The sequence below is a fragment of the Eschrichtius robustus genome, chromosome 16 (genome assembly GCF_028021215.1).
Source record: "Eschrichtius robustus isolate mEscRob2 chromosome 16, mEscRob2.pri, whole genome shotgun sequence".
In the NCBI taxonomy this organism is placed as follows: Eukaryota; Metazoa; Chordata; class Mammalia; order Artiodactyla; family Eschrichtiidae; genus Eschrichtius; species Eschrichtius robustus.
The window spans coordinates 77974698-77985451 of NC_090839.1; the positions used below are offsets into that span (position 1 = coordinate 77974698).

At 43.6% G+C, this 10754-nt stretch overlaps 1 protein-coding gene across 3 annotated transcripts in view; it reads right to left on the reverse strand.

Moving 5' to 3' along the window:
• Nucleotides 1-9583, reverse strand: part of PSPH (phosphoserine phosphatase) — a 28439-nt gene extending 18856 nt beyond the window's left edge. For all 3 annotated transcript variants that reach the window (XM_068523948.1, XM_068523949.1, XM_068523947.1), the window contains exons 1-2: nucleotides 9314-9583; nucleotides 4051-4105 (exon numbers count right to left, since the gene is read on the reverse strand). The gene's annotated coding sequence lies outside the window, so the exon portion shown is untranslated. The remainder of the gene's footprint in view (nucleotides 1-4050; nucleotides 4106-9313) is intronic.
• Nucleotides 9584-10754: the final 1171 nt, after the last annotated feature.

Genomic DNA, 10754 nt, shown 5'->3' on the forward strand with positions numbered 1-10754 from the left:
TTTTTACGGAACTAGAACAAAAAATCTTAAAATTTGTATGGAGACACAAAAGACCCCGAATAGCCAAAGCAGTCTTGAGGGAAGAAAACGGAGCTGGAGGAATCAGACTCCCTGACTTCAGACTATACTACAAAGCTACAGTAATCAAGACAATATGGTACTGGCACAAAAACAGAAACATAGATCAATGGAACAAGATAGAAAGCCCAGAGATAAACCCACGCACCTATGGTTAACTAATCTATGACAAAGGAGGCAAGGATATACAATGGAGAAAAGACAGTCTCTTCAATAAGTGGTGCTGGGAAAACTGGACAGCTACACGTAAAAGAATGAAATTAGAACACTCCCTAACACCATACACAAAAATAAACTCAAAATGGATTAGAGACCTAAATGTAAGACCGGACACTATAAAACTCTTAGAGGAAAACATAGGAAGAACACTCTTTGACATAAATCACAGCAAGATCTTTTGTGATCCACCTCTTAGAGTAATGGAAATAAAAACAAAAATAAACAAATGGGACCTAATGAAACTTCAAAGCTTTTGCACAGCAAAGGAAACCATAAACAAGACGAAAAGACAACCCTCAGAATGGGAGAAAATATTTGCAAATGAATCAATGGACAAAGGATTAATCTCCAAAATATATAAACAGCTCATGCAGCTCAATATTAAAGAAACAAACAACCCAATCCAAAAATGGGCAGAAGACCCAAATAGACATTTCTCCAAAGAAGACATACAGATGGCCAAGAAGCACATGAAAAGCTGCTCAACATCACTAATTATTAAAGAAATGCAAATCAAAACTACAATGAGGTATCACCTCACACCAGTCAGAATGGGCATCATCAGAAAATCTACAAATAACAAATGCTGGAGAGGGTGTGGAGAAAAGGGAACCCTCTTGCAGTGTTGGTGGGAATGTAAATTGATACAGCCGCTATGGAGAACAGTATGGAGGTTCCTTAAAAAACTAAAAATAGAACTACCATATGACCCAGCAATCCCACTACTGGGCATATACCCAGAGAAAACCATAATTCAAAAAGGCACATGCACCCCAATGTTCACTGCAGCACTATTTACAATAGCCAGGTCATGGAAGTAACCTAAATGCCCATTGACAGACGAATGGATAAAGAAGATGTGGTACATATATACAATGGAATATTACTCAGCCATAAAAAGGAATGAAATTGGGTCATTTGTTGAGACGTGGATGGATCTAGAGACTGTCATACAGAGTGAAGTCAGAAAGAGAAAAACAAATAACGTATATTAATGCATGTATGTGGAACCTAGAAAAATGGTACAGATGAGCCAGTTTGCAGGGCAGAAATTGAGACACAGATGTAGAGAACAAAAGTATGGACACCAAGGGGGGAAAGCCGCGAGGGGGTAGGGATGGTGGTGTGATGAATTGGGTGATTGGGATTGACATGTATACACTGATGTGTATAAAACTGATGACTAATAAGAACCTGCTGTATGGGCTTCCCTGGTGGCGCAGTGGTTGAGAATCTGCCTGCCAATGCAGGGGACACGGGTTCGAGCCCTGGTCTGGGAGGATCCCACATGCCGCGGAGCAACTGGGCCCGTGAGCCACAATTACTGAGCCTGCGCGTCTGGAGCCTGTGCTCCGCAACAGGAGAGGCCGCGATAATGAGAGGCCCGCGCACCGCGATGAAGAGTGGCCCCCACTTGCCGCAACTAGAGAAAGCCCTCGCACAGAAACGAAGACCCAACACAGCCATAAATAAAAAATAAATAAATAAAAATTAAAAAAAAAAAGAACCTGCTGTATAAAAAAATAAATAAAATAAAATTTAAAAATTTAAAAGAAAGAAAAAGAATGTACAGGAGACAGTACAAATAACGGAGAATGGGCAAGACTCCTGAGAATGACTGACAGGTTCCTGAAGCCTCAAAGATGTAAGAAGATGAAGCCAATCCACAGTGCCTCTCTGTGCCTAGCACAAGTCCTGGGAAATGCAGAATGGGCACCATCTTCAAGAGGTTCCCAGTCTCGTTGGGATGATCAGACAAATCATTATTGCTCACATTTGAAAAGCCAGCACCTTTAGCCTCTTTCCAACCACTGATATCAGCAATAGCTTCAACCAGATCATGAGCCTCAAATATGAAAGGAAATGTACATTTCCTCAAATAAAGTGAGGACTGATTTTCACAGACCCAGATGAACATTAGTCCTGACTTATGACTCAGAATTGCTGACACCTGCATCCTGGGTTGCACTGTGGTTCCAAAGACAGATTTTGATTCCAAAGACAGGATTTTTGAGACAAACTATTGGAGGACAGAGGGAATGAAAAGTGCCCACCAAACTGAGAAGGCATCTTGAGACCAAAAAATGAGGCAGGCAGCTCTGTATAATCAATGGATCGGTTTATCACAGGTAACTTACTCAGAGGGTGGGATCTGGATTGGGTGGACAACAATCCAGAAGCATTCGCAGCTGCACTTCCCACCACCCAGGGGCCATTGGGACAATTTTATAGTGCTTGGGAGTAGGCGCTTGGAAACAGGGCGTGCACTCCCAAGCCAAGATTTATGAATGGGTAAGTAGTCTCGTGGGTGCCGGGAATACATCAGGGGAGGGTTTTCATCATTGTTTGGGGAGTAACAGAGCATAGAGGCTACCTGGTCCTAATGATTATTAAACAATGTCTATTAACTACAAAGCCCTTGATGACAGAGAAGTGAGTCACTGCACAGTACAGTCCTGGGTAGGGTCAGCAGAAGGACAGGAGAAACTGTAAGAGTCCATGATGGTGCCAGTTATGCTAACAGCCATACACAAACATTACATTGAAGTTACATGGAAGACTGATTCTTTCTTCATGCCCTCCCTAGCAGATGGAGCTGGATTATATGACCCTAACTTTGCCCACTAAATGCTCATGCCAGGGGATATGCCCTCCACCCCTCAGCTTACATGGGTTTCAATCCCCTGCTTAGACTGCAGAACAAATTCAGCTTCCTTTAGCGCTTCCCAACCCGCACTGTAAAATGCTCTGCCTCCTTGTTCACTTCTGGTTCCCTCTTTTTTTCATTGTCTCCACCAGGAGTGACTCATGATTCATACGAAGTCAAAATTCTCATAGCTCCAGGGGACAGAGGGGAAATCTGCTGAGTAAGTTCAGTTGCTTCAAAGTGAATTGTGTACATTAGAAAAATCGTTGCTGGAGAATGGACTCTGGATCTCTCACATCTGGCCCTTGCAAGGAAGGGGGACAGGACGGGGGTGGAAGAAATCCTGGTGGAAAGGTCTGTGCTTAGACATGGCAGCTCCCAGGCCTGGTCCCGACCACTGGACCACTGCCTTCTGTGTCTCAGGACAGGACTCCTGCCCACCCGACCTCAAGCAGGTCCATCTTGGGAAAGCAGAGGGCCAACTGGTAAAGAAGCCACAGCTGACAACCCCTCCTCACCCCCAGCTCCAAAAGTACAAAAACAAGTTTTCCTCCATGGCCAACCTTAGGAGGTCTGGTTTTAGATAAAAGGAGAAAAACTTGCTCATCCAAACTCTCTTCCAACTTTTCCATCTAAGTATCTCGCAAGAGGCATCTAAGATCATCTTCACCAACTTCCCCTTTTGCTGGGATTGACCTCTTACCTTCACCTGTGTAAGAACAAATATAAGCTGGTACAGAGGTTGAGGAGGCCGACAGAGCAAAGCTTCCTGGGCTTAGACGGGCGTCACCTGGGGTGGCTTTGGTCTTTGGGATGAGTCTGTTTGGGGCCCTCCAAGCAGTGAAACAATGCCCAGTGGAGGCTGAGAGGTTTCTGAATCAGAGGAGCGTCAAAGAGCCTTCCTGCAACTAGGACTATGGTTTCTGGTCAATGCATTATAGTATATTTTATGATAAAAAAGAACAGCTATTCTTCGGGGAACCTGAGATTTTTAAGCATGCCACATAGGTTACAGCAGGAAATTTTTTTTTATTCAGTGAATATTAAACTGTTAACTGATAAATATACAACAATAACAATGAAAACAGAAGACAAATTGGACTCACGTTTCTCCAGGGCTGGATTCCTAGGAGACAATACTCTTCTCTTCCTGCTTCTTTCCTGAATAAAAACACAGCATAAAGTTCTGACTACAGGTTTCTTTAAGAGAGATCTTGTGAGTTCTGCAAGAGCAAGAGCCTAGAAAAAAACAGGGACATGAACGTCAAGGTCCAGACACAGGAGAAGAAAGAGGAGACCGTCTAGCTTCACTGTCCCTCCTAGCAGGACCGGTACAAAGGAGGGTCAGCTGCAAAGTCTCCTAAGACTGCTTCCCCTGGGAAACCCTTCACTTCTGTCTCCTTGAAGCATGCAGAGGAGGAAACACTCTTCTGTGGCTTTAATTCTGCAAAAGCTTCAAGTCTGATAGGAAATCACCTACACCTGATTAGCAAGGCTCAAAGAAGGAGAGAGAAAGGGAAAGAGGATCTACTGGGAAAACACAATACAAATACAGAGAAGCCAACACAGGTCCATTACAGGCTCTACAAAATGGTCCCTGCTTTCTTCAAAATGAGGAAAGTCAACAACATTCCAAGAACAGTCACAGGGGAGTCCTGCTGCCCAATAACAAGGGAACGAAGCCAACAACTTCAAATTATAATCCTCATCATTTAAACTGTAAATAGAAGTGGATAGGGACTTCCCTGGTGGCACAGTGGTTAAGAATCCACCTGCCAATGCAGGGGACACGGGTTCGAGCCCTGGTCCGGGAAGACCCCACATGCCACGGAGCAACTAAGGCCGTGTGCCACTACTACTGAGCCTGCGCTCTAGACCCCTCGAGCCACAACTACTGAAGCATACACGCCTAGAGCCCATGCTCCACAACAAGCCACCGCAATGAGAAGCCCGAGCACTGCAACGAAGAGTAGCCCCCGCTTGCCACAACTAGAGGAAGCCTGCACGCAGCAACGAAAACCCAAAGCAGCAAAAAAAAAAAAAAAAAAAAAGTGGATAAAGGTGCTAAATCTCAGAAGAAAAAAAGAGATACAAAGAAATAGTTAAGAACAAGCAGCAAGAAAAAGCAAAGTAGAGGTTGACAAAGGAAGGAAGCCAGAATGGAAATAAATCATTTGGAAGGTTCGAATACGGTCCTCACTGAACTCAGAAAGGGTTCGGTGTACCCTTCTCTCAGCGGAGTCACACAGGATAATACTCCCGTGAAGGAGGAAGAGTACAAAGTGTACTCAAAGCTTCGTACCTGAGCATGCAAGTCTAGCGTTTCTTTCCCACTCTGCTGAGCATGGCTAGCTTCTGCAGGTGTTCTGAATCCCACTCCCCTGCAGGCCCGCGAGAGCTACACCCTAGCGACCCTCCCCGGAAGCTGCTGTTCTTAAGGAGAACCCACTGCCAGGAATGGCAGGACAAGAAAAGGAATATTTCCAATTTGCTTCTTTAATAGAGTTTATTCTTTCTCCTTTGATCCATTGGTTTAACTATAAAGGCCCGCTCTATTTCTCTTCTAATTTAGAATTCATACTTTGCTACTGGCCTTTTTTTTTTAATTGGGCATGTATTAGATCATGTGAAAATTTAAGACGTCCCTTGTTTCACCAGCATGAAAATGACAAGACTCTGATCGTTATTATATTGAAATCCTACCTGATAGTTTTAATAAAATATAGAAATCTTGAAATGTATATTCTTCCCTAACTTGTAGTCCAATGCCAAAAATTAACTCCAAATGAATCAAGACCTAAACACAAAAGCTAAAACTATAAGACTTCTAAAACACAGGAGGAAAATTGCACACCTGTAGTAGGCAGCCTCTAAAATGGCCCCTAGTGGGAATTCCCTGGTGGGCCAATGTTTAGGACTCTGTGCTTCCACTGCAGGGGGGCCTAGGTTCCATCCCTGGTCAGGGAACTAAGATCCCGCAAGCCACACAGCGAGGCCAAAAAACAAAAAACCTAGTGAACCGACTTCCTGCTATCCCAACCCATCTGTAACCCCCTACCCTTGAGAGTGAGCTGGGTATAGTGACTCTCTTCCAGTGAATAGAGTGAGGCAGAGGTGATAGGATATCACTTGCAAAATTAGACTGACACAAATGAGTGTGTGTATAACTGTGAGGTCTGAACAAGCTCTATGGATTGTGCCAATGTCAGTTCCTTGGGATGTTGTCTTCGGGGGAAGGGACATGGGGGAAGGAGGAATGCATGAGATTTCCCTGTATATTTCTTTGCAGCCTTCTGTGAATCCATAATTACTTCTAACTAGAAAATATTATAAAAATGGGTTTTTTAAAGTGAGTTAATCTCGGGGAATTCCCTGGCAGTCCAGTGGTTAGGACTCGGCACTTTCACTGCTGGGGCCTGGGTTCAATCCCTGGTCGGGGAACTAAGATCCTGCAAGCCACACAGTGAGGCCAAAAAATAAAATAAAATAATAAAATAAAGTGAGTTAATCTCAAAAAAAGAAAAAAAAAAGGAATGTGGCTTCCATCTTGCCCCGGCACCCCCACTCCTTGCTCTGGGGGAAGGCAGCTACCATGTTGGTAGCTGCCCAATGAGAGGCCCATGCGGCAGAACTGAGGGAACATCCAGCAAACAGCCAGTGAGGAACTGAGGACCTCAGTCCAACAACCCTCAAGGAACTGAATCCTGCCAATAACCAGGTGAGTGCTCTAGGAAGCAGATCCTCCCCCAATAAAGTGTTCAGATAAGTCGACCTTGGCCAACTGCAACCTCTTAAGAGACCCTAAACCAGAACCACCCAGCTAAGCTGCTCCCAGATTTCTGACCCACAGAAAGTGAGAAAATAAACGTTTGTCATTTTAAGCTGCTGAGTTTTGGGATAATTTATTATGCAGCAATAGACACTAATAGAACAACCATAAGGTAGGCAAAATTTTCTCAAATAAACCCCAAATAGCATGAATAATAAAAGGAAAAAATTAAAAACTTCTGCTTTTCAAAAGACACCATTATGGGGGGTGGTGGGGGGAGAAAGAAAGGGAAAAAAAGGCAAGTCGCAGAATGGGAGAAAATATTCACAATACATATATTTGATAGAGGACTTGTATCTAGAATAAAGAACTCCTACAACTCAATAAAACAAACAACCCATTAAAATATAAGCAATAGACATTTCAAAAAAGATGTGCAAATAAACTCAAAAGAAGAATAACAAAAATAAAAAAGACTGACAATACCAAGTATTGGTGAGGACATGGAACAACTGGAACTCTTATACATTTCTGGTGGGGATGTAAAATGGTACAACCACTTTGGAAAACAGTTTGGCAGTTCCTTACGAAACTAAACATTTATCTACCGTAAGAGTCAGCAATCCCACTCCTGGAGATTTATTCAAGTGAAATGAAAACATATTCAGGGGACTTCCCTGGTGGCGCAGTGGTTAAGAATCCGCCTGCCGGGGCTTCCCTGGTGGCGCAGTGGTTGAGAATCTGCCTGCCAATGCAGGGGACACGGGTTCGAGCCCTGGTCTGGGAAGATCCCACATGCCGCGGAGCAACTAGGCCCGTGAGCCACAACTACTGAGCCTGCGCGTCTGGAGCCTGTGCTCCGCAACAAGAGAGGCCACGATAGTGAGAGGTCCGCGGACCGCGATGAAGAGTGGCCCCCGCTTGCCGCAACTGGCGAAAGCCCTCGTACAGAAACGAAGACCCAACACAGCCAAAAATAAAATAAATAAATAAAGAATTATAAAAGTATGTGCATTAAAATTTAAAAAAACAAAAAAAAAATCCGCCTGCCAATGCAGGGGACACGGGTTCAAGCCCTGGTCTGGGAAGATCCCACATGCCGCGGAGCAACTAAGCCCGTGAACCACAACTACCGAAGCCCGAGTGCCTAGAGCCCTGTGCTCCTCAACAAGAGAAGCCACCGCAATGAGAAGCCCGCGCATCGCAACAAAGAGTAGCCCCCACTCGCTGCAACTAGAGAAAGTCTGCGAGCAGCAAGGAAGACCCAACACAGGCAAAAAATAATTAATTAATTAAAAGTATGTATTAAAAAAAAAGCAGCTAAGGGATGGGACTTCCCTGGTGGTCCGGTGGTGAAGATTCCACACTTCCAGTACAGGGGGCATGGGTTTGATCCATGGTCGGGGAACTAAGATCCCACGTGCCGTGCGGTGTGGCCAATAAATAAATAAATAAGTAAATGTATGTAAAAAAACAAGAAAACAAAAAACATATTCAAAGCAGCTTTATTCATGATAGCCCAAAACTAGAATGACCACCAACAGATAAATGGATAAACAGTGTGTTACGTCCCTAGAATAGAACACTACTCGGCAATAAAAAGATATGAATTACTAATGACGCTGTAACATGAATAAATATAGAAAACATTATACTGACCAGAAGAAGCCAGACACAAAAGAGTACGTACAATATGATTCTGTTTATATGAAACCCTAGAAAATACAAACAAATGCTATTATGACAAAAATCAGGCCAGTAGGGCTAGAAGTGGGGGGATCTGACTGCAAAGAGGCCCTACAAAACTTAAGGGTGATGGAAGTGTTTTATTGTGGTGGTGATTATAAGTGTGTACAACATTGTCAAAATTCATCAAAATGTACACGTAAAATGGGTGCATATTATTGCATTAAATTATACATCAATAAAACGTTAGCTTAAAAAAAGTTATTAGGCATGTATCAAATAAACTGAAAACTTAAAACGTCCAGACTACTTTGCTTCCCAACATGAAAGTGACAGGACTATTATCATTATATTGCAAACACACCAGGCAGTTGTAATAACATGTAGAAATCCTGGATTTAATTTTTCTTCCCTGATCCTCATTCCAATACCGGTCAGTCAAATATTTAAATAGTAAACACAACGTGCAAGTCACATATAAAGAAAACATAGTACATAAGTTTAATGAATAGAAGAATTATTTATTTAATTCCCAGCTTGAAGCTCTACCTTTACAACAATGTATCTGGTAAGTACATATTTAAAATTCTAATTCCAATGGTAAAGAAGTTGATGAAGTCAGACACTGCAACTCTAAATTCTGGAGATTTTCCTACTCTTGTACTGATGACTCCCCTATGTAGGATTGCATCATTCATTCATGCTGTTTGGTAACAGGCAGCAGTGGGATTAAACAAGTGAAAACCATTCAAAAGTAAACGGATGAAAAAAAAGCCTTGGAATCCCATGAAATATTTTATCTATCCCGATTAAGGAAAATAAATGTAGAATCACAGAGGCCCTGGGTGTAGGACAGGCAGACCGGTAATCAGAAAGTTGGGCACACGGAGAGATAAACACATGCCCAGACTTACCCGGGCGCTGCTGCTAGTTCCTGGGCCGCTGCCACCGCCTCCAGGTCTCCCGCGGCTGTAACCGTCCGACTGCAGGGGGGCCGAGGGCTGGCTCCGACGTGGAGTCGCGGAGTTCCGAGGGAGGTGACCTGCGTAGACCCGCAGAGCCTTTACCAAACAATCATGAGATCTGCTGATAAGTGCGGTGGCTTCTGGCCGGGTTTGCATGCGCTTTACTAAACTAGAGCCTGCAGACCTCCGCTCTGCAGGGCCGGGCAGCGAAGAAGCCCTTGGCCCCGCCCCCGAAGGAGGGACTCCCTGAGCCCGCCCCCTCCTCCCTCCGGGGGCTCAGCGCTGGCGGACCTAGACTTGAACTCCGCGGTGGACGCTATCCCGCAAAGCCTCGGGTCACACCACCTCCACTTTGCGGAGGAGGAACAAAAGAGCTCGCGTGCTACCCAAGCGCTCCCCACCGCCACCACCACTTGGGATAAGAGTACGTGAGAGAAGCGAGGGACCTCTGCACTGATTTTGCAATTCACGAAAGCCCCTTAGGGAACTTTTTTGAAATCCACGTTTGGCTTTATGCTGTTGTAGGAATGCAGGTCCCAAGAGAACTTCAAAAACTACATACATTCACAAATGCGAAAAACCGTGAGTGACGAAATGAGTCTTTGCACACTTTTTTTTTTTTGTCATCTTATTTTCTTCTAGGTGTCACTTGCCCAGCTACTTTTATGTTGACTACAATAAATTAGAGTGATTGCCCCCAAACATTTACTTTTGGGTACAGCTGGCTGGAGCTGGGCAGTGAGGTCCTACCCTGAAACACAACCTGAAACCTCAGATACTGACAGTCACGTCTGCAGGCTCCTTCCAAAACTGGTCATTCAGGCAGAGGGGATGCAATTGCTGGAGCAAGACTCGCTCGGTCACAGCATCCCTGCCCTTTGCTACAGGACCCCTCAAAAAACACAATTCTATCCAGAAACAAAAGTCCTGATGCTCCGTGGTCACATGTGCCTTTGAAGTTCAATGTTCTCAGATTTCATTAGTAAGAAAATGTTTACAGGTTTGGGGCACACCCGGTTTAACTTCTCCCAGATCTGCCAGATATGGTTTTGATGAAGGATGGAAAGGAGGAATTTTGATGTTTTGAAATATGAGGTAAAAGATTATACAATTAGTAGGGGAGGGCAAAATAAAGGGGTCTAAAATAACAGTCTAGTCAAGAACTTGTTTATATTTTATGATAAGTAATTTAGAAATAAGTATAATAAAAGAAACAAGATGTTAAACACCAAATATTTACTTGTATATAAGTATAAAATGGTAACTGAGAATTTATTTCAAGAGGAAAAGAAACCCAAGTACAATAAATGTGAAACAGTAAAAGAGTTCATTTTTGCTATTATTCATATTTCATAGATGTTGAATATTAAATAGATTGCAGATAAAATAT